The following is a 25,053-nucleotide window of genomic DNA, read 5'->3' as shown; positions in this document are numbered from 1 at the left end:
CATAGAAAATATAATTATAAGTATAACTATTCTTCAGATGCTGCACTTCCATTTCTTGTTCTCTTTCGGTGGAGGAGCAGTCCTTCACGACTGAGACAATTTTTTATTTTTGAATCTTTTCTCCACGTTAAAAACGACCCTGGTGTCTAACTGTCCCGTGGGGAGGCATTGTAAATAGGTTCATATAGTCACAAGTGATGTAGTATTACGGATAGATGTAAAACATAGTTTTTACTTCTATAATTAAAGCATTGCTTGTTTTATTTGTTATCTGGCGTTTATCTTAAATCCATTTTCAAATAATGGTATTATTACAGATTTTGAACAAAACACAATCGATTTTTGCTGACACATAATTACGTGAACAGGCGGAAACAGCCGAATGAAAATTAACCTGCATTCCAACACACCTTTTAATGAATATATATTTTTTTAATTTTTAATTTTTTTATTTACTTTTTTTAACTCTAATCTACTTTTATTGCTATTAATAACATTTATTTTTATCCTTTTCTTTTTTTTACCCCCACCCCTTTTCGCTTTGGAACATCTTGACAATTGTGCATCGTCTGCTGTTCTCGACTTTCTCGAATAAGTGCTTCGGCATCTTCCGCTTATTTATGGAAAATGAAAGTCACTTTTACTTGGCTTAAAAGCTGCACCAAAACTGCTGGGTCGATGATAATTGCTTTCGGTTTCGTGAGAATATTATGATGCACGTTCTCGTGTTCAGTCTGCACTACCCTTTTAATGGGGAATAACTCTGATACGAGATCCAAGAGGGGAAACTCTTAATCGTATATAATCTCTTGGTTAAAGTTGCTAGATGCATTTGCTAAATTTTCTAAATTTGCTAGATGCATTTGCTAAATTTGCGATATTATAATGCTCAATTTTCCATTTAAAAGTACGTATTCGTATTAGAGGAATCCTGAAAATATGAATCACATGAAAATAAATTCTCAATTTTAATGAAATATTTCCCTTTATATTTTTCGAAAGATTAAATATGGTGAACTGAATAATTACAAATGCTTATTATCACATTTCTGTAAGTTTAATGATACCTTTTTCTTTAAGTTTATTAGTTAATATGGTGAAAACTAGATTTTGTTATATATTTTAGTGTTGACTTTTAAAGTTAATATAATCTTTCAAACTTTCGAAACTTATTTAGTTGAACTAAGATTTATTAGTTAATAATTTAACACCATCAATATTACATTAAATATATGGTTATTGTTTTCTCAACGAAATTCTATTCAGAGTTTTTAATTTCAAGTATTATTTACTTGAAATGTGCTATTAGAGGTAAGAAATCATAATTCGTTATTAGAATGTGTCATTTTGAAAAAAACGTTGTACTAAACTGTATAATACTAATTCTAACTTTAATTTTTAAATTTCGATGCATTTAAATTCCATCAGATTTTGTTCTTCTCTGAATTTAATTTGTCATTTGCCTCCTCTTACTACTTCTCTTTTTATTTGCTCTTTATTGGCGTCTTTTACCTTTTCTGACATTATCCAGTGTGCACATTGACAAAATGCAAACAAACACATAGAGCTTTGTTATACAACCTGGGATCCATTATTTATTTTATATATTATTACTCCTCTTCCCTTTTTCTTTTTATAATCTCTCCTTTCTCCCTTTTTTTCTTTCTCTCTGTTTCTCTCCTCCCCAAATGATAATCATTAAATAAATAAAAAAGATTTGCAGCTCGCATTCGCCTTTTATGGTTTCAGCATGCATGGCGTCATCCATTTTCAAGTTCTTAAATTTATCTCTTTATAATATAAATATAATAGCCATAAGATGTGTTTGGTGACAAGAAAGAAAATAGAAAAAAAATCTAAAACTGTAATAGAAACACATTTGGCGATTGCCTCTTAATGGCATGAGATCCACTGTAACCTGTGAGGTACGTTGTAACTTTGAAAATTGTATGACAACTGCAATTATATAAGTTCTGTTATATATTTTGTTTAACTCTAAGCATGGCCCACTAAAAACAATCTTTAAATCAATTTTTTTTTAACAATTTTTAAACAATTTTTCTGTTCTCATTGCAAACTTTCAAAAAGTTATACTTTCCTTTTTTTATTTTGTTTATATCTCGTCACCGTTCATGCACAGTGGATGACATCACAAAAGGTAAAGTCGATAAGTAAAGAGTGAAATAAAAAGGAAGTAGTAGGAGTTGAATAACATAAATAATTTGAAGAGATAGAAAAAGGGGGTGAGAGGAAAAGTGAGAAAGAGAGAGAGTGAAGAGAAAACAGAGAGAGTTTAGAAGGAGAGATAAAGGAAGAGTGGATATAAAAACAAATGATTATGAACAAGAAAAAAGATTACTTGAAATGAATGACGTCACATAGGATGAATAGAAATTTTATTAAGAGATAATAAATATAACTATTGACCCAACAGGTAAGAGATTATGAATCTTCTTATTTTTGTTTGTCACCAGACAGACTCTTATTTGTGTCCTTCTCATGGCAACAAGATGCAGTAGTCATGCTCATAAGTATTCCTTGGTAAGAGTTCCTCAGGCAACTGGTAATAAACCAATCCTGTCTTCCTCCTGAAGGAGTAGGCAATGCTTGAAAGGATGGCCTCCTAAGACTGAACTAAATAATTCCTCATTCTGACAAAGATAGGTCAAATGAAATCAACGCAATTTTGATTCACGTGTTTCATACCAAAGTATTATGCAGCACAAAGCAAGAAGGTGACGATAGCCAGTTCAGAGAGGACACTCCAGCTAGGTCAAAAGTATGTGCAACATGCCAGCCCAAAATAAAATCTTAATTTACTACTACTACTACTACTACTATTATTATTATTATTATTATTATTATAATAATAATAATAATAATAATAATAATAATAATAATAATAATAATAATAATAATAATAAATGATGACATCATAAATGATGACTAATAGTGGTACGTAGTGGGTGGGTAAAATGATGTAAACAATTAAAAAAATATACATATTAAATACTGACTCAATGGATTTGGATTAGGAGCAGTTTGGTATTTTATTAAAAATAGGTCTAATTATTTTAATTTATTTACAGAATACAAAATGAGGCACAGATGAAGTATGAAACTTGACAGTTATGTTAAAAATTCGATGAAGGTAAAAAAAAAATACTGGGTCCACGATAATTATTTTGATTTCATGAGACGCATTCCCAACTATCATAATCGACTCTCTTGTTCACAGTCAACACTTCCTTTTAAAGGGGAATAACTTTGAAGTCCATGAAATCTTGACCCTCGATGCTGTCTTAGGCAACGTGTCAAATTCTGTACCATAAATTTACAGCAAAATTTAAGTCTAATTTGCTGTAAATTTTCTATGCGATTTGTATTCAATTTAAAAAACAAATAGTCTTTTTAGTTGAATCAATATTTTATTTTAGGCAGGCATACACTTTTGGACACTTATTTTATGTTATCCTTACTCAATAGTAATCTCCTGATGACCTATGTATCAGAATTTGGGGGGAATTTTTGACACCTCTAACAGAAAACTGCGAATAAAATATAAAAAACTCGTAATTTCTCTTTTTAAAGTGGGTTGTTTATTTTCTGTATGGAATATACTTACAAAATAAACTATTAAAGTTGTTTAAAAAAAATAATAGGAATATTATTTTTTATTTACCCCCCCCCCCCAGTGTTTATAAAGTTCCGGTGCGCGGTCAACCAGCCATTTTTTTTTTTTTACGTATGAAATCAATTGAATTTTACGCGTAAAATTTTTTCCAATTTTTAAACTTTAAAAATTTATCAAAATTTTTCTATTGGTTCAATTTTTACGAAATTTTCAGGGTCAATGTGAAATTTTATGCTCTTTCCAATAAACCGAATATAATATTTTAGACAAACGTTTTTTGTTAAATTCACCCCCCCCACCATTTTGAAATGTCTATTAAAATTTAAATAATTAATTTACTCACTCAAAAATTTATTTTTCACAAATTGAAGATAAAAGTGTTTTTTGGAAATTTACCTGTAAAGTCCGAAGTGTAAAACCTTTTTTTTTTTCGAACCATGTTGATTTTTTTTTTAAATGAAAACTCATGTTATGCTTATATCGTCAAGTAAATACCGCACGCTGACAGCTATTTTTCTATTTCATTCAATGTTTTCTTTTTTTAGATATTTTTTAAAAAATCACTCGATAAAGTAGAAATAAGATATAATAATCAAAATCTTGTGTAGAATTACGAGAATTAAAAAAAAAAAAATCGGTCGACTGAATTTTTTGTTTAACGGCAAAAACCTATAAGTGAATGTGTACTTTTTTCAAATACGGAGGCCCAAAAGTACTAATTTTGGTTAACAGCACGCAACAAAAAGAGATATTAATTATGAGGTTTATAAGTCACCGTAAGATGATTGCGAAAAAAAATCAGAGATTTCTCTCCCTTTATTTCAACAGTCAATAAATCTGAGTTTGCATTTTTTTTTTGAATCCTTGTTTAAAAAAGTATTTTATTTAAAAAGGACATGGAATATAAGTATAAATATGGATAAATTCTTGAACAATGAAGTACACATTGAATGGAATTTTTTATAGGTAAGTGATTTTTTGGAATTTATATATATTTTTTATAATCGAAGTAAGTAAAATTTCGTTGATTTTCTTTAAATCTTTTTTAAAGAAAACTGATTTAAAAAAAAACAAATATTGCATAATTTGCTAATAAACTTGTTATTTAAAAAAAAAAAATTTGGTCTTTGCTCCTTTAATTGAAAAAAAAAATTACAGTTGAATCACATTTTTCAATTAGTTATAAGCTTCGAAAGATAATAAGTTGATTTATTCAAGTTCATGCACGGCGTTTTTAATGGCTGATTCTGATACACCTACGATGACCTCTTTGTCTGTCTGTCTGTCTGTCTGTCTGTCTGTCTGTCTGTCTCTCTCTCTCTCTCAAAATTTGGGTTAAAATGTCCGTTAATAAACAAGTAGATGCCACTTTCCTGTTATAGTAGCTTAGCAATTATGATAGAAAACTGATGTTTTTCAAGATTTTTCAAATTATTATTATCAACAGTTATTTCCCTTTGATTATTTTTAAAAACATTTTAAAAATACATTCATCGCAATATGCGAATATCGCCTCTCCACAACTAGCTATGTTTATCAGCCGGCCTCACTTAAACTTTGCCCCTTGACCCTTAAAGTCGATATGTCATGTAGCTCGGGGTTTTTTTTGTTTATTTTTCTTAAGATACAAATATTTAATTATTTTGTTTTGATATTATGAAACTTTTTTTTTACTCAATCTTATATAGAAATGCTATTGAATTATTAGACATCTATTTTTTAAATGTTTTTTAACGTGTTTCAGAGTGATCTAATCATTATATGATGATCTGCGCATAAGAGCTAAATTGACCGACTTTAATTCAACTGAAAGTGCTCAACGATAACCAAATACCTGCAGACACTAATATTTCATCTTTTCAGGAATCATCAGTGCAGGGTGTCATAATTAACACCAGTATATATTACTTGGGGGTCACTGCTTATCAAGGCCCGGAGGCCACTCTAGGATAAGGGTTAAATATAAATGTTATAAAGCAATATAGGTTTTCATCATTTATTAATATAAAATATTTCATTAAGCTTAAAGACTTTAAAAAATTTCTGACAGTATTTAAAAAAACCAAAAAAACATTAGTATAAAAAGCATATTGATACACTTGTGAACAACTCGTCCAAACTAACATGTCACTGTGTCGAGTTGTGAGTAAAACCAGGCAAGTTCTTTGCCTGGTCTCCAGATCTTTTCTCAATCTAACAGCAGACGCTTTCCATCCTTAATAAATAACCCAGGTATGCATATGAATATGCAATCCAAGCAACAAATCTCTTTCTTCAAAAGGATATTAATAATCTGGAATGTGTTCAACGCTTAGCAAAATTAGGATGATGATGGGATTCTCCATGGTGACCTACAAAGAACAGCTTCGATAAATAAAAATGCTTTCACTTGAGCAATGAAGGATGCAAAGATTATCTAATTCTGACATACAGCATCATCAACACGAATGTAAATCTGCTTTAGATGGCTTTTTCACCCCACTATCTGATGACAGTCTCTGCATCATCTGCAGAAGGCATGCCATCATCATGCTCCATGCAAAAGGAAGCCATGATGATACCTACCATATCCAGATTTCAAATTGCCATAGAAAAATATTCGGCCAGTAGATATATAGAAGCTACTTTTTAGCAGAGTGTGTTAAGATCAACTCCTATGATATTTTTGTGCAATGAAAACGGTCATTACACACTGGAAAACTTTTCAATAACAACAATTTATTCAAGTTTTACCACTGAGTACAGAGTATTAAAATTATTATAGTGTCCAAGTGAAGAAATAAAATAAAAATTATTTTGGCTGTCAAAAGTCTCCAAACATTAACTATCTTCAGGTGAAGATAGTTAATGTTTGGGAATCCAGTGGATGAAGGCAGAAAAGAGAAAGAGCTAAGAAATAGTTTATGACTAGCAGGGCTACCCGGCGTTGCCCGGGACCGTAACAACAATGTAAAAACAAAAGCAGATATTGAACATATGTTTTATTCTTAGGGGAGAGGAATCTTTGAGGATGAGAGAGAGAGAGAGAGAGAGAGAAGATAAAGAGTGTGAGAGAGAGGCAGAAGAGAAAGTTGTTCCATCCTCTTTCCCAAATTTGACTACTGTTAACGTTTGAACTCTCATCGTCGAGTTGATCCTCGAGTTGCCTATTGGCCTTGATAAGTGCTAATATAGAGAGAAGAGAAACAGGGGTAGAGAGAGAGAGAAGATAAAGAGTGTGAGAGAGAGGCAGAAGAGAAAGTTGTTCCATCCCCTTTCCCAAATTTGAATACTGTGCACGTTTGAACTCTCATCGTCGAGTTGATCCTCGAGTTGCCTATTGGCCTTGATAAGTGCTAATATAGAGAGAAGAGAAACGGGGTGAGAAAGAGAGAGAATATAAAGAGTTTGAGAGAGAGGCAGAAGAGAAAGTTGTTCCATCCTCTTTCCCAAATTTGAATACTGTGCACGTTTGAACTCTCATCGTCGAGTTGATCCTCGAGTTGCCTATTGGCTTGATAAGTGCTAATATAGACAGAAGAGAAACAGGGTGAGAGAGAGAGAAGATAAAGAGTGTGAGAGAGAGGCAGAAGAGAAAGTTGTTCCATCCTCTTTCCCAAATTTGAATACTGTGCACGTTTGAACTCTCATCGTCGAGTTGATCCTCGAGTTGCCTATTGGCCTTGATAAGTGCTAATATAGAGAGAAGAGAAACAGGGTTAGAAAGAGAGAGAATATAAAGAGTTTGAGAGAGAGGCAGAAGAGAAAGTTGTTCCATCCTCTTTCCCAAATTTGAATACTGTGCACGTTTGAACTCTCATCGTCGAGTTGATCCTCGAGTTGCCTATTGGCCTTGATAAGGGCTAATATAGAAAGAAGAGAAACAGGGTGAGAGAGAGAGAAGATAAAGTGTGTGAGAGAGAGGCAGTAGAGAAAGTTGTTCCATCCTCTTTCCCAAATTTGAATACTGTGCACGTTTGAACTCTCATCGTACAGTTGATCCTCGAGTTGCCTATTTGCCTTGATAAGTGCTAATATAGAGAGAAGAGAAACAGGGTGAGAGAGAGAGAGAGAAGATAAAGAGTTTGAGAGAGACGCAGTAGAGAAAGTTGTTCCATCCTCTTTCCCAAATTTGAATACTGTGCACGTTTGAACTCTCACAGTCGAGTTGATCCTCGAGTTGCCTATTGGCCTTGATAAGTGCAAATATAGAGAGAAGAGAAACAGGGCAAGAGAGAGAGAGAAGATAAAGAGTGTGAGAGAGAGGCAGAAGAGAAAGTTGTTCCATCCTCTTTCCCAAATTTGAAAACTGTGCACGTTTTAACTCTCATGGTGAAGTTGATCCTCGAGTTGCCTATTGGCCTTGATAAGTGCTAATATAGAGAGAAGAGAAACAGGGTGAGAGAGAGAGAAGATAAAGAGTGTGAGAGAGAGGTAGTAGAGAAAGTTGTTCCATCCTCTTTCCCAAATTTGAATAATGTGCACGTTTGAACTCTCACCGTCGAGTTGATCCTCGAGTTGCCTATTGGCCTTGTTAAGTGCTAATATAGAGAGAAGAGAAACAGGGTGAGAGAGAGAGTAGATAAAGAGTGTGAGAGAGAGGCAGAAGAGAAAGTTGTTCCATACTCTTTCCCAAATTTGAATACTGTGCACGTTTGAACTCTCATCGTCGAGTTGATCCTCGAATTGCCTATTGGCCTTGATAAGTGCTAATATATAGAGAAGAGAAACAGGGTGAGAGAGAGAGAAGATAAAGAGTGTGAGAGAGAGAGGCCGAAGAGAAAGTTGTACCATCCTCTTTCCCAAATTTGAATACTGTGCACGTTTGAACTCTCATGGTCGAATTGATCCTCGAGTTGCCTATTGGCCTTGATAAGTGCTAATATAGAGAGAAGAGAAACAGGGTGAGAGAGAGAGAAGATAAAGTGTGTGAGAGAGAGGCAGAAGAGAAAGTTGTTTACTCCTCTTTCCCAAATTTGAATACTGTGCACGTTTGAACTCTCATCGTCGAGTTGATCCTCGAGTTGCCTATTGGCCTTGATAAGTGCTAATATAGAGAGAAGAGAAACAGGGTGAGAGAGAAGGAAGATAAAGAGTGTGAGAAAGAGGCCGAAGAGAAAGTTGTTCCATCCTCTTTCCCAAATTTTAATACTGTGCACGTTTGAACTCTCATCGTCGAGTTGATCCTCGAGTTGCCTATTGGCCTTGATAAGTGCTAATATAGAGAGAAGAGAAACAGGGTGAGAGAGAGAGAGTAGATAAAGAGTGTGAGAGAGAGGCAGAAGAGAAAGTTGTTCCATCCTCTTTCCCAAATTTGAATACTGTGCACGTTTGAACTCTCATGGTGAAGTTGATCCTCGAGTTGCCTATTGGCCTTGATAAGTGCTAATATAGAGAGAAGAGAAACAGGGTTAGAGAGAGAGAAGATAAAGTGTGTGAGAGAGAGGTAGTAGAGAAAGTTGTTCCATCCTCTTTCCCAAATTTGAATAATGTGCACGTTTGAACTCTCACCGTCGAGTTGATCCTCGAGTTGCCTATTGGCCTTGTTAAGTGCTAATATAGAGAGAAGAGAAACAGGGTGAGAGAGAGAGAGAGAAGATAAAGTGTGTGAGAGAGAGGCAGAAGAGAAAGTTGTTCCATACTCTTTCCCAAATTTGAATACTGTGCACGTTTGAACTCTCATCGTCGAGTTGATCCTCGAGTTGCCTATTGGCCTTGATAAGTGCTAATATAGAGAGAAGAGAAACAGGGGTAGAGAGAGAGAGAGAAGATAAAGTGTGTGAGAGAGAGGCAGAAGAGAAAGTTGTTCCATCCTCTTTCCCAAATTTGAATACTGTGCACGTTTGATGTCTCATCGTCGAGTTGATCCTCGAGTTGCCTATTGGCCTTGATAAGTACTAATATAGAGAGAAGAGAAACAGGGGTAGAGAGAGAGAGAGAGAAGATAAAGAGTGTTAGAGAGAGGCAGAAGAGAAAGTTGTTTCATCCTCTTTCCCAAATTTGAATACTGTGCACGTTTGAACTCTCATCGTCGAGTTTATCCTCGAGTTGCCTATTGGCCTTGATAAGTGCTAATATAGAGAGAAGAGAAACAGGGGTAGAGAGAGAGAGAGAGAGAGAAGATAAAGAGTGTGAGAGAGAGGCAGAAGAGAAAGTTGTTCCATCCTCTTTCCCAAATTTGACTACTGTGCACGTTTGAACTCTCATCGTCGAGTGTATCCTCGAGTTGCCTATTGGCTTTGATAAGTGCTAATATAGAGAGAAGAGAAACAAGGGGTAGAGAGAGAGAGAAGATAAAGTGTGTGAGAGAGAGGCAGAAGAGAAAGTTGTTCTATCCTCTTTCCCAAATTTGAATAATGTGCACATTTGAACTCTCGTCGTCGAGGTAATCCTCGAGTTGCCTATTGGCCTTGATAAGTGCTAATATAGAGAGAAGAGAAACAGGGGTAGAGAGAGAGAGAAGATGAAGAGTGTTAGAGAGAGGCAGAAGAGAAAGTTGTTCTATCCTCTTTCCCAAATTTGAATACTGTGCACGTTTGAACTCTCATCGTCGAGTTTATCCTCGAGTTGCCTATTGGCCTTGATAAGTGCTAATATAGAGAGAAGAGAAACAGGGGTAGAGAGAGAGAGAGAGAAGTAAAATAGTGTGAGAGAGAGGCAGAAGAGAAAGTTGTTCCATCCTCTTTCGTGAGAGAGAGGCAGAAGAGAAAGTTGTTCCATCCTCTTTACCAAATTTCACTACTGTGCACCTTTGAACGCTCATCCTCGAGTTGCCTTTTGGCCTTGATAAGTGCTAATATAGATAGAAGGGAAAGAGGGTGAGAGAGAGAGTAGATAAAGAGGGTGAGAGAGAGAAAGAGAAGAGAAAGAGGTCTAGAGAGAGAGAGAGAGAGAAGAGAGTGAGAGAGAGAGAAATATGGTGAGTCGAGTTGATCCTCGAGTTGCCTATTTGCCTTGATAAGTGCTAATATAGAGAGAAGAGAAACAGGGTGAGAGAGAGAGAAGATAAAGAGTGTTAGAGAGAGGCCGAAGAGACAGTTGTTCCATCCTCTTTCCCAAATTTGAATACTGTGCACGTTTGAACTCTCATGGTCGAGTTGATCCTCGAGTTGCCTATTGGCCTTGTTAAGTGCTAATATAGAGAGAAGAGAAACAGGGTGAGAGAGAGAGAAGATAAAGTGTGAGAGAGAGGCAGTAGAGAAAGGTGTTCCATCCTCTTTCCCAAATTTGAATACTGTGCACGTTTGAACTCTCATCGTCGAGTTGATCCTCGAGTTGCCTATTGGCCTTGATAAGTGCTAATATAGAGAGAAGAGAAACAGGGGTAGAGAGAGAGAGAGAAGATAAAGAGTTTGAGAGAGAGGCAGAAGAGAAAGTTGTTCCATCCTCTTTCCCAAATTTGAATACTGTGCACGTTTGAACTCTCATCGTCGAGTTTATCTTCGAGTTGCCTATTGGCCTTGATAAGTGCTAATATAGAGAGAAGAGAAACAGGGTGAGAGAGAGAGAAGATAAAGAGTGTGAGAGAGAGGCAGAAGAGAAAGTTGTTCCATCCTCTTTCCCAAATTTGAATACTGTGCACGTTTGAACTCTCATGGTGAAGTTGATCCTCGAGTTGCCTATTGGCCTTGATAAGTGCTAATATAGAGAGAAGAGAAACAGGGTGAGAGAGAGAGAAGATAAAGTGTGTGAGAGAGAGGCAGAAGAGAAAGTTGTTCCATCCTCTTTCCCATATTTGAATAATGTGCACGTTTGAACTCTCACCGTCGAGTTGATCCTCGAGTTGCCTATTGGCCTTGATAAGTGCTAATATAGAGAGAAGAGAAACAGGGTGAGAGAGAGAGAAGATAAAGTGTGTGAGAGAGAGGCAGAAGAGAAAGTTGTTCCATACTCTTTCCCAAATTTGAATACTGTGCACGTTTGAACTCTCATCGTCGAGTTGATCCTCGAGTTGCCTATTGGCCTTGATAAGTGCTAATATAGAGAGAAGAGAAACAGGGGTAGAGAGAGAGAGAAGATAAAGAGTGTGAGAGAGAGGCCGAAGAGAAAGTTGTTCCATCCTCTTTCCCGAATTTTAATACTGTGCACGTTTGATCTCTCATCGTCGAGTGTATCCTCGAATTGCCTATTGGCCTTGATAAGTACTAATATAGAGAGAAGAGAAACAGGGGTAGAGAGAGAGAGAGAAGATAAAGAGTGTGAGAGAGAGGCAGAAGAGAAAGTTGTTTCATCCTCTTTCCCAAATTTGAATACTGTGCACGTTTGAACTCTCATCGTCGAGTTGATCCTCGAGTTGCCTATTGGCCTTGATAAGTGCTAATATAGAGAGAAGAGAAACAGGGGTAGAGAGAGAGAGAAGATAAAGAGTGTGAGAGAGAGGCAGAAGAGAAAGTTGTTCCATCCTCTTTCCCAAATTTGACTACTGTGCACGTTTGAACTCTCATCGTCGAGTTTATCCTCGAGTTGCCTATTGGCTTTGATAAGTGCTAATATAGAGAGAAGAGAAACAAGGGGTAGAGAGAGAGAGAAGATAAAGTGTGTGAGAGAGAGGCAGAAGAGAAAGTTGTTCTATCCTCTTTCCCAAATTTGAATAATGTGCACATTTGAACTCTCGTCGTCGAGGTAATCCTCGAGTTGCCTATTGGCCTTGATAAGTGCTAATATAGAGAGAAGAGAAACAGGGGTAGAGAGAGAGAGAAGATGAAGAGTGTTAGAGAGAGGCAGAAGAGAAAGTTGTTCTATCCTTTTTCCCAAATTTGAATAATGTGCACATTTGAACTCTCGTCGTCGAGGTTATCCTCGAGTTGCCTATTGGCCTTGATAAGTGCTAATATAGAGAGAAGAGAAACAGGGGTAGAGAGAGAGAGAGAGAAGATAAAGAGTGTGAGAGAGAGGCAGAAGAGAAAGTTGTTCTATCCTCTTTCCCAAATTTGAATACTGTGCACTTTTGAACTCTCATCGTCGAGTTTATCCTCGAGTTGCCTATTGGCCTTGATAAGTGCTAATATAGAGAGAAGAGAAACAGGGGTAGAGAGAGAGAGAAGATAAAGAGTGTGAGAGAGAGGCAGAAGAGAAAGTTGTTCCATCCTCTTTCGTGAGAGAGAGGCAGAAGAGAAAGTTGTTCCATCCTCTTTCCCAAATTTCACTACTGTGCACGTTTGAACGCTCATCCTCGAGTTGCCTTTTGGCCTTGATAAGTGCTAATATAGATAGAAGGGAAAGAGGGTGAGAGAGAGAGTAGATAAAGAGGGTGAGAGAGAGAAAGAGAAGAGAAAGAGGTCTAGAGAGAGAGAGAGAGAGAGAGAAGAGAGTGAGAGAGAGAGAAATATGGTGAGTCGAGTTGATCCTCGAGTTGCCTATTTGCCTTGATAAGTGCTAATATAGAGAGAAGAGAAACAGGGTGAGAGAGAGAGAGAAGATAAAGAGTGTTAGAGAGAGGCAGAAGAGAAAGTTGTTCCATCCTCTGTTCCAAATTGTAATACTGTGCACGTTTGAACTCTCATCGTCGAGTCTATCCTCGATTTGCCTATTGGCCTTGATAAGTGCTAATATAGAGAGAAGAGAAACAGGGTGAGAGAGAGAGAGAGCGAGAGAGAGAGAGAGAGAAGATAAATAGTGTGATAGAGAGGCAGAAGAGAAAGTTGTTCCATCCTCTGTTCCAAATTGTAATACTGTGCACGTTTGAACTCTCATCGTCGAGTCTATCCTCGATTTGCCTATTGGCCTTGATAAGTGCTAATATAGAGAGAAGAGAAACAGGGTGAGAGAGAGAGCGAGAGAGAGAGAGAGAGAAGATAAATAGTGTGATAGAGAGGCAGTAGAGAAAGTTGTTCCATACTCTTTCCCAAATTTGAATACTGTGCACGTTTGAACTCTCAATCTCGAGTTGCCTATTGGCCTTGATAAGTGCTAATATAGATAGAAGGGAAAGAGGGTGAGAGAGAGAGTAGATAAAGAGGGTGAGAGAGAGAAAGAGAAGAGAAAGAGGTCTAGAGAGAGAGAGAGAGAGAGAGAAGAGAGTGAGAGAGAGAGAAATATGGTGATAGAGAGAGTTAGGAAAGTGGTAGAGAGAGAGAAGAGAGTGAGAGAGAGAGAGAAAGACGGCGAGAGAGAGAGAGAGAGAGAGAGAAAGACGGCGAGAGAGAGAGAGAAAGACGGCGAGAGAGAGAGAGAGAGAGAGAGAAAGACGGCGAGAGAGAGAGAGAGAAAGTGTTCTTTGGAAAACTGTGCACGCGACCTAATTTTCGTTTACATAAGCGGCCTGATACTGATTCCCACCCCTCCCCCTTCAAGTTAACAGGTAGAATGTATAAACAAAATGGCTAAATCTTTGTTTACATGTTTTACAAAGAGCAAAGTCATCTTCGCCGGCAAAAAACTTCAAGCAAAAATAAAAACATTTTCCCTACGTCAATTTTCGTGTAATTTTGGGATTTTGATTTTTGGAGTGCGATAATTCCGTTGGTAATAACGGTTCGAGTCGAAAACTAATATTTAACTGTGTTATAGTATCAATTTCTCCTCCGAAGGCAGTTTTAACGTACCTCAGCCGCAGCTGACATTTTACTGAGCTGACGTCACGTCACGTGACACGTAATGAATAACGTTAAAATGACAGGTTTTTTGGGGGTCCCCCCCTGGGAGAAAAATGATCAGTTCACCCCCTTCTAATTGTCCGATATTTGTCATGCGGGTGATCAAGGTGCAATATGATACCTAATTTGTCAACTTTGGTTGTGTCTGTCAAAAGTTTTAGCGTTACAAACAAACATACATACATACATACATACATACATACACACAGATTTTTGCCTTTTATATATTATGATGATCTACTTGAGAATGATTTCCATGACTATGCATGGATAATGGTGCTGAGACTGACAGGGCAATTATTCAAAGGCTCTTCTTTGCTGCTATTCTTGAATATTATACACCTGGCTTCCACCCTCCAACCATTCGGTACCACAACTTCTCCAAGTGAAAGATTGAAAAGGTTTACTAAAAGTCGTGCCAGAATTGGTGAAGGACTCAAGCTGAATGTCATCACGACTGTAACTTTTATCGGGCTTGAGCTTCAAGAGAACGATACGCACTATCTTGGCAGAGATAATCATCAGCATCATCAGTGGAATGTCTCTCTTAAATTTTGATGGTGGCTCTCTCCTGTTATCAGTGCAATAAATCAAGGAAATTATTGATGCAAAGAGTTTTCTGGGAGGATGAGTTGCATTCTGCATTTCTGTACACAACAATTGATTATCCGGTCATTAGTTTCTCTGTACATAGTTGCAATGTCTTTTAGTATCAGTATGCACTTGTATATGTATTTCATAGACCGACAATGTCTTTTTGGATATATGCTCTGTCCTATTATGTTGTTTCTATAAATTTCAAAGGTTTCTGCACTTTGAGTGATCAGACGTGCATGTAATGTTGTGAAGTTTCCACTTTTGTTTAACCTTACTACTCGGCCATGGTTTTTGATGTACGGAGAAGTAAAAAAGATGACACAATCAGTTTCTACTGCCTAAAATTTATTGTTTTATACATTGTTTTTTTCTTTGTTCCTTCTTGTACTGGCTTCTTCTCAACATTCATTGTTGTGTTTTTGTTTTTAGATTTGTTGCATTTACAGGTTTCTGTTGTGTGGCTTTTGAATTCTATCTGTTTGGAGCCACACATAGGTTGCAGACTTCAGATCGGTATAAATGCTTTTTACATTGTATGAGAATCTTTTTTTGCATTTCTTTGGCAATTATTTTTATGTCATCTCTATGTAGATCCGGATTTTCCTGGTCCATTATAAGTTTTGATAAGAGTAGTTGAGTTCCTGTAAGCATAGTGGCTAGGGAAAAACCTTGGTCATTGGGCATATTTTTAATCCCAAGTAAAACGATTGGTAGTGTATCCAGCCAACTCTGTTTTTGTGCCATGTTCACAGTCTTTAAGGTTCGATGTAATTTTTCAATAATTCCATTGGTTTGAGGATGTCGAGCGGAGTCTATGGAATCCGATAATAGTGGATAGGTCTCTGAACAGTTTGCTTTCAAACTGGCTTCCTCGATCTGTTACCACATACAATAGAACCCCAAAGCGGGAGATCCATGTATTTAAGAAGGCTAATGTGATGGTAGAAGCAGATGTGTTCTGTAAAGGTGTAGCTTCTACCCATCTTGCTGCTCTATCAATGCATGTAAGTAGATATCTAACTGGAGATGTGTATACACCATATGTAATGGTGGGCGGTAATGGGCCAATGATTTCAATGTGAACTGTCTCAAATCTCTCAGATGGTAAGGATAAAGGTATGGTATCTGTTTCAGTGTACTTCAAAATTTTGTGTTGTTGACATTGAAGACAGCTTTTTGCCTAAGTCCGTATACTTCTGTCCATGTTTGGCCAAAAATATCTTGATTTTATTAACTTGGTTATTGGTGTGGATCCGAAATGTGGTTTGGGTATGTAGGGTCTAGGAGTAGATGTTGATAAGTCACACCAGATTGATAACCCTTGTATTTCATAAGTTTTTAACTGACTTTTTGTAGCAGAATTAGCAGTAACCAAAATGAGAAATAGAGAGCTTACCTCGAATACGTCTGTTTTAGGCTGAGCGAAAGAGAGAGTTCCAAGATGGCGTCCATGGGTTTTTATTAGCGTTTGCCCAATGTAATTATCGTTGAATCACATCTGCTCTCGCACGATTATGCAAATATGTCGTTCCCGGCCGCTATAAAGGCAGAACACTGGAAAGGAGAGAGAGCGTTCTACAGATTGTGTGTAGGTGATTCTGGCGAGTAGATTGTGCTTGTTACGACCCACGTGTCTATGAGAAGCGAGTTTTTGTTCCGTCTGTTTTTAGTTGTATTTTTTTTTGTTTGTTTTGCCTACTACATTTTTGTTTCAAGCTATTTCGGCCCGACTATGGCGAAGGTGCGGATAAGCAACGATATTATCAAGCTGTTCTCTGGCGAGAGAGACGTTGTAGCGTGGCTGAAAAAAGTGAGACTTGTCGCACAACTTCAGCAGGTGGATGATGTAGCGAGTTTGCTACCTTTATATCTGGAAGGTGATGCACTGGCCCTCTACATGGAAATGAAGGAGGACGATCAAAGAAAAATAGACCAGATTGAGGCCCGATTAAAGGAGGCATTTACCGACGACGCATTTGCAGCATACAGAAACGTGTGGATGTTTACGCCAACAAAATCAGGCAGTTGGTTGGATTGGCCGGATTCACAGGAGATGGCTTAGAGAGACTCACAAAATTGACTTTCGTCACTGGGTTCCCTGACGCTATCTCAATTGCTCTTCAACAGGTGCCGAACATCAAAGTCCTGACCATGGGGGAACTAATGTTGAGAGCAAGAATTTTGACGACGACTGGGGAAGACAATTAGGACGTGGTTGCGGTCACACGCTCACCCAACAACCACAGGGCCCAGAATATTCCTGTTAGTGTGACCTGTTTCAAGTGCAATACGAAAGGCCACTTTGCAAAGGACTGTCGAAAATGTGGAACACAGTGTTATCGTTGCGGTGAGAGTGGACATTGGGCTCGGAATTGCTCGCGAAACGAGCACGGGGAGGACGCATAAGCGCCAATCTCCTTCCCCACCAAGATGCGAGCACGACGCTCCCAGTGATAAGTATCCATGTTGACGGGACGCAATGTTTGGCGCTTGTTGATACAGGATGCTCTAGGACTATTTTACATGCAGACCAGTGTCGGTCTTGGAGAAAAATGAACGCAGATGTCAAAACGATTGGTGGAATGTCCCATGCGTGCTGCAGTGTTAGAGCAGTCTCTGTGTCCACTGACGAAGGTGTGTCTGCCAGAATCGATGTGTTGGTGGTGCGTGTCAACCCTACAGGATCAGTGTGGCTGGGCGGCAGGAAAAATATTAAATGCGCAGCCATTTCTATTAATGAACCAGATTTCACTGCCACCTTTGATCATCAAAACCGAACGTGGACCGCACCGTGGAAGTGGTCTGAGGACCACCCCCCTGAAAGACTACACAATCGAGTGTCAGAATACCCAGTGCCGGCAGAAATCCATGAAGAATACACACAGGAGCTCTGCACCTGGATAGATAATGGTTGGCTCGTGCCGTACCCAGAGGATAAATTGGAACCTCCCAAAGGCCTAATTCCCCTGATGGCTGTAATGGACTACCAGGAGCTAAATCATTACGTAGATGTGTTTACGGGCAACGCAGATGTTTGTGCGGCTAAGCTGCGCGAATGGAGACAAAAAGGTGCTAACATGTCTCTACTGGACCTCAGGAGAGCATACCTACAAATTCGGGTCCATGAGACACTGTGGCCATACCAGACTGTGGAAATCGATGGGAAAAAATATTGCCTGACCCGTCTGGGGTTTGGTTTGAATGTGGCTCCCCTGATCATGAGAACAATTGTCAGCGAAGTATTGTCTCAGGAAGAAGTTGTAAGCCGCGCAGCATCTGCTTACATCGATGACATTTTTGTCAATGAGGACGTGGTGCCCGCGACCCATGTAAGAGAACACCTAACGCAGTTTGAGTTGGAGTGCAAGAACCCAGAGTGGTTGAAGGACGGTGTATGGGTGCTGGGATTGGCGGTCTGGATGGAACACAGTGAACTACGGTGGAAGCGAGGAAATGCAATTCCAGAGGCTCCCAGCATTGTTATGCGACGAACAATGTTTTCGCTGTGTGGTCGACTTGTTGGGCACTTTCCGGTGTGCGGTTGGCTTCGTGTGGCTTGTGGAATACTTAGAAGGAGAGTAAGTTCGGTAATGAAGGGCTGGGATGATGAAGCAAGGGACGCCGTACTGCATCGTATGATGTTCGAAACCTTGTAATCTGTGCATCGGAACGATCCGGTCCGGGGAAATTGGTGTGTGGATGGCAAAGAGCTGAATGTATGGGTCGATGCTAGCTCCCTAGCAATTGGTGCAGCCTTGGAGATGTGTGAAACTGTGTTGGAGGATGCATGTTGGCTGCGACCTGAAGGTGACTTGCAACATATCAACTTAGCCGAGCTGGATGCCGTATTGAAAGGTATCAATTGGCTCTACAGTGGCGGAGCAAAGTGCTACACATAAAGACAGATTCTGTCTGCGTATACCATTGGGTCTCGGACACGCTAACTGGAAAGGCACGAGTGCGCACCAAAGCAGCAAGCGAGATGCTTATTAGGAGGCGACTAAGCACTCTAAAGGAGCTCGTGAAAGACTACGGGCTGACAGTGGACGTGACGCTGGTTCCATCAGCACAAAACATTGCTGACTGATTGACACGAGTACCACAGACATGATTTGAGGCAATGAAAAAGAAAAACGGGCTTGACCCGGTGATAGGCGTGGTTCACACAGACGAGCTGGATGAGAGTCAAATCATGGCTATTCACAAAGGTAGTGGACATCAGGGGGTGCGACGCATGACCTACTTTGTCAGGAGAAGTTGCCCAACCACGACAAAAGCAACCGTTAAAATGGTCATATGGAAATGTGAGGAATGTCAGTCCATTGACCCAGCACCAGTCAGGTGGGAAAAGGGAAAGCTGGAAGTTAACGAGAATTGGCAAAGAATTGGAATGGATATCACGCATTATGGCACCTTCCATTTTTTAACTCTAACAGACTGTGGTCCGTTGCTTTTCTCCATTTGGAGGAAATTGGCAAGGCAGGACTCGTGATTCATCAGTTGGAAACTGTTCCTCGAGCGTGGCTCACCACATGAAATCCTTTTAGACAATGACATGGCTTTCTGCAGCAACGCATTCCACGCATTTGCACATAAATGGGGAGTTCACTTGCGATTCCGTTATGCATACACTCCAACCGAGAATGGCATAGCGGAGCAATGTCACCGTACAGTGAAACGAATAACGGCTAGAATGAGCTGTCCCATACAGGAAGCTGTCTACTGGTATAACATCACACCAAGAGATGACACATCTCCCTTCACTGTGCCTGCCAACAGGATTTATCGATACAAAGTTCGAGTAAAGGAGACCAATCTCGCAACTGCTTCCGCAGATCCCAAGGACAGCTCTTACCAGGTTGGAGATCGTGTGTGGGTCAAAAGACTGCAAAATTGATGTACCACGAGGTTCAACAAGGGTGAGGTGACCAAGGTAATCAGCCCTCAATCGATTTTGGTGGATGGTGTGCCTCGCCACATGAAAGATCTGCGCCCTCGCCATTATGTTGTTACATCGGAGGAAGAGGAAGACAGTACAATGTCTTCTGAACGAGCAGAGAGTATAATGCAGGACGATGGAGAGCCATATAATGCACATACTGAAGAAGCGGAAAAGGGACCACCCGTCTTGCCTTTACGAAGGAGTACCCAACAAAGACGGATACTGCCCCCCTGTCCCTGCCCTGATTGTGAAACACCGCCTATGGAACAGGCTGGCGGCAATAACGGTGGTAATAAGGAAGATGACAAGGAGGAAGTGCTGCCTCCGGTTCTTCGAAGAAGTACCCGACAAAGACGACTGCCCCCATGCCCTGTTTGTGATCATGAGATCAGGGGGGAGTGTAGCAGAATTAGCAGTAACCAAAATGAGAAATAGAGAGCTTACCTCGGATACGTTTGTTTTGGGCTGAGCGAAAGAGAGAGTTCCAAGATGGCGTCCATGGGTTTTTATTAGCGTTTACCCAATGTAATTATCATTGAATCACGTCTGCTCTCGCGTGATTATGCAAATATGTCATTCCCGGCCGCTATAAATGCAGAACACTGGAAAGGAGAGGGAGCGTTCTGCAGATTGTGTGTAGGTGATTCTGGCGAGTAGATTGTGCTTGTTACGACCCACGTGTCTGCATGTAAAATAGTCCTAGAACATCCTGTATCAATAAGCGCCAAACATTGTGTCCCATCAACATGGATGCTTATCACCGGGAGCGTCGTGCTCGCATCTTGGTGGGGAAGGAGACTGGCACTTATGCGTCCTCCCCTGAAGGATGGTGCACGAGTGCTGGGATTGGCGGTCTGGATGGAACACAGTGAACTACGGTGCCGTAATGCGTGATATCCATTCCAATTCTTTGCCAATTCTTGTTAACTTCCAGCTTTCCCTTTTCCCACCTGACTGGCGCTGTAAATTGTGCTTGTTATGCCCCACGTGTCTGTGAGAAGCGAGTTTTTCTTCCGTCTGTTTTTAGTTGTATTTTTTTTTTGTTTGTTTTGCCTACTACATTTTTGTTTCACTTTTATATTTTTTAAGTTCATCATCCATTTTCTGTGATTTGCTGATGGCTGGTAAATCACATGGATCAATAGTCACAACGCACATTGCCCGAGATAGACAGTCAACAACAATGTTGTCTTCTCCTCTGATATACAACACATCTATAACATATTCCGTGAAGATTGATAGATATCGTTGTTGCATATTTTTTAAATGCTAAAGACAGTGGTTAATGGTCTGTGAACATGGTAACATTTCTACCTTCTATCAGTGGTTTAAAATGCAAGACTGCTTGGTATCCCCCTAATAGTTCTCTGTTAAAGAGGGGGTACTTCTTTTGGCTTCCCGATAGCTTTCATGAGTAGAATCCAACAGGAATTGATTCACCATTTATTATTAGGTGCAGTACTGCACCTACAGCATAGTTGGAACTATTTGTGACTAGGTGGTATTGTGTGGCATTTGGATCAGCGTATGTCAATGCAGATATCTTGGCAAGGATGTCTTTTATTTTAGTTAATACTTCTTTTTCAGGTGACCTAATTCCAGTGTTTTACCCTGCATGGTTGTGTTTAATGGGTTCAGTCAAAGGCAGTAGTACATCTGCAGCTTGTGGGATTAATTTTATGTCAAAATTCACCATTCCTAGGAATTGTCGAAGCAATTTGAAGTCTATTGGTTCTTGGAAGTCTTTTATATCTTCAAATTTCTGTGCTAGTGGTTTAAGTCCTTTAGATCTTACACTGTAGCCCAAAAATTCAATGTTGCTTTTATAAAATTGGCATTTGTTGATGGAGATTTTAAGATTGTTTTCCTCAAGAAGTAAGATAACTTTTTCAAGGTCACTGTGATGTTGTTTTTTGACTTGCAAAACACCAAAATATCATTGATATATACAAAAACGGAGCTCACATACATGAATATGCTGTCTATAAATCTTTGGAATGTCAAACTGCTATAATCATATAATAAATATTCAAAAAGTTATCACTGCAGATTTTCCAATATCAGCCTTTTGAATAGGAATTTGATGATAGGCGTGTAATAGGTCACTCTTTGAAAATAACTTCTCAAAAAGCTTAGATCCGAGGCGGTTGATGTTTGGGATCGGGTATCTGTCTGGTTTCAACAAGTGGTTGAGTTCTCTGAAGTCACCACACACTCCATTTCCCTGTAGTTGATTTTGGAACTAGGTGGATTGGTGAGGACCATGGAGATTTTGAACGTCTTATTATGCCAGCTTTTAAAAGTTCTGTGAACTCTTGCTTTGCTACATCATATGTCTCTTCAGACAGTTGTCGAACTTTGGCATAATTTGGGGTATTATCTTTTTTTTTTTTTTTTACATAGGCGTTACCACTTATCAGGGCTGAGAGGCCACTCAAGGATAAGGGTTAAAGAGTGTACAGTAGTCAAAAGGACAATATAGTAATCGATAGTAATGGAAGTTCGGTAAATTTGTTAACTTAAATGTAATGGCTCATCAGAAACTTGCTCATGTTGGACTTGAAGAGAACCATATTATAGACAGCTGGAAAGCAGAAAAAACAGAAGACAATTCCACAGGCATGCAGTTCTAAGAAAAAAGTTTTGATCATGGAATCTACGTTTAGGTTTAGGTACAGATAAAGAGTGGGGGGAATTATTGATAGTATTTTCAACTAAACGAGTGTTTCTTGTGAAAGTTTGGTGAGGGGAGGGGACCATAGATTGAAGCTCAGTCGAACACTTTCCATGAAAATAACGATAAACTTGCAACACCTCTTCTGTGAGAAAGTGGTTGCAGGGAATAGAAAAGAACATCTCCCACGAGGCCACAAAGTCTATTTTGAACAAGGCAGGACAAGTCCTTTCTAGCAGCTCCTGCCCAGATGTGGCAGCAGTATTCCATCCTTGGACGTACTTGGCTCTTATATAGATAGCATCAGCAGTGAGATATCTACTGGATTGATAGAAGGATCCGACCATTTTTCCAGTGGCCTTGATCAGGAGTAAAGGTCAAGCCTAGAAGCTTGTCAAAACATGAGGTCCCCCTACGACGAGAGCCATTCATTTTAATTGATGCCAGATGGGGATCAGAACGTTGATGATGTAAAGATAAAAGCTTGGTTTTAGATGCATTAAAAGTAACCAGCCACTCCTTTCCCCATTGTACAATGTGATCAAGATCAGAGGAGAGAGAATCGGAGAGAACTTGTTCGTTTACTGTCTTAGATGTGCTACTATAGATGGCAGTGTTGTCAGCGTAAATGTCTACAAATGATGTAAGGATGTGATTTGGAAGATCATTAATGTAGATCAGGAAAAGAGTTGGGCCCAGAATGGACCCCTGAGGGACTCCAGCATTAATATTGTGAGCTTCTGATTTCTGCCCATCAACTACTATTCTTATGAACCTATCAGAGAGAAATGATTTAATAATTGAGAAGACATTTCCAGCTATACCATAGCTGGAGATCTTGTGAAGTAAACCTTTACGCCATATCCTATCAAAGGCCTTTGATATATCAAGAGCAATTGCCCTAGAAAGGTTGCCTCTGTCGAGAGATTCGCTAATCCTATGAGATATAACTGTAAGCACATCTGCTGTAGATCTAGCAGAACGGAAACCATATTGTGTGTCACTAAGAAGGTTATTTTTGCTGAGATGGTTGATTACTTCTGTATTTAACACAGATTCCAGCAACTTACTCATGATGCACAGGAGACTTATTGGCCTTGGCCTGTACTGAGAGGCGAATGAACAATCACCTGAATTCTTAAATACAGGGCATACTGATGAGATTTTCCAGGGTGATGGGAAGCAATTCTCCTTAAATTTAAACAGTTTTGTAAGTATGGGCGCTAGTTCAGTTTGAAGTTTTTTGAGTACTATAATTGGAATACCGCCAGGGCCAATTGCTTTACTGGAGTCAAGGTTTTTGATTAGCTTGGCAACATCACGTACAGATATTTGTATATAACATAGCGTGTTTTCTGATACAGGAGGAAATATTGGGGGTTGGCGGCCTTGGTTGCAAAGGGTAGAATTAGCTGCAAAGTTCTTGGCAAAGAGTTTGGCTTTGTCTGATGCTGACACGATTACCTCAGGTCCATTGATGATAGATGGGATAGAGCACATGGTTTTCCAGTGTCTATAACGTAAGTTACTCTTGTGTTGGATGTTACAGGTTGTTCAGTATGTGGTCTAGAGAGTTTTGGGAATTTTTGAAGGAGGGACTGTATTCTTTCTCGTAGATGATCATGATTGTTCACTGCCATATTTTGAATGTGGGCTGTGATCAGTTCACCTTGCACATAATGGCATGTTGTTTCGTCTATCAGTTTTCTATCACTGCAGTTTAGGATAAGGTCATAGTGGCGAAGAAAGTTTGCACATAGAATAAGGTTGATAATGTCTGTGATTACAACAGTCGAAGGGTATGAGTGACGTAAGCCTGGAATAACAATATCCAACTGCATTTCCCTAAAACATTTTATGGTCACCCCATTTGCTGTTGAGAGATGCACAGATGTTGAATTGATGGTTAAACCGGGTGCCAAATTATGTGGTAATATTGTTACAGAGGCACCCATGCCTATGATGAAGCTTATTGGTTTTTGTTCCATTTTTGTTGCAACCTCAAATAACTGTGCATTGTCGACTGCTGCTTCAACTTGCATTATAAGTTTTCTGAAGCTTGCAGACTAGCTTGTCTGGCAGGTGAGGATAATCTTGATGTGAACATTATCTTGCAATTCGATTTCTGTGGCAATTTTCTCTTGGTGGTGGTACGGTCATGTTATGTACATGTTTTGCTTCAGAAATGGTACTATTTTGTCCGCCAAGGTACTCAATTCATATAAAGAGGCGTTTTTAACCACTGCTATAACTGGGATTATTTCGGTGGGCAGTGCCTGTATAAATTTGTGCTACTCGAGTTCCTCTTCAGCACCTATTTTATTGACCATCGCCATCAGTTCCTGTAAGGAAGTTGATAGTTTTCCTGCCATAGTTGTGACGCCAACGAGTGTGTTGAACAACTCGGACTTTTATTGTTTATGCATGTTTACTACGGCTTCCTTCAGCTCTGCATAGCTTTGAGTTAGTGATGGTGGTGGGCAGGTTTGAGTTTGGATATATTCCTCAACTCACACTGAGTCTCGCATATAGCAAACCACCTCTCAACAGCAGCATGCATAAACTCTGGTATTTTTACTGAAATCGCTGACACAATATTCTTCATTGTAGATTTGAGTAGGAAAGAGCTTAA

At 39.2% G+C, this 25,053-nt stretch overlaps 1 protein-coding gene across 3 annotated transcripts in view; it reads left to right on the top strand.

Annotated features, from left to right (window-relative positions):
• Nucleotides 1-25,053, top strand: part of LOC145277854 (uncharacterized) — a 59,910-nt gene that overhangs the window by 14,173 nt on the left and 20,684 nt on the right. The window contains exon 2 of one of the 3 annotated variants that reach the window (XM_080129802.1): nt 4,528-4,600. The exons of the other annotated variants lie outside the window; for them this stretch is intronic. The gene's annotated coding sequence lies outside the window, so the exon portion shown is untranslated. The remainder of the gene's footprint in view (nt 1-4,527; nt 4,601-25,053) is intronic. 3 annotated transcript variants of the gene reach the window in all.

The sequence above is a fragment of the Euprymna scolopes genome, chromosome 6 (genome assembly GCF_053919585.1).
Source record: "Euprymna scolopes isolate OS-2025 chromosome 6, ASM5391958v1, whole genome shotgun sequence".
Classification (NCBI taxonomy): domain Eukaryota; kingdom Metazoa; phylum Mollusca; class Cephalopoda; order Sepiida; family Sepiolidae; genus Euprymna; species Euprymna scolopes.
Note: the sequence above shows the minus strand (reverse complement) of the source record. Positions and strands in the feature narration are given on the sequence as shown.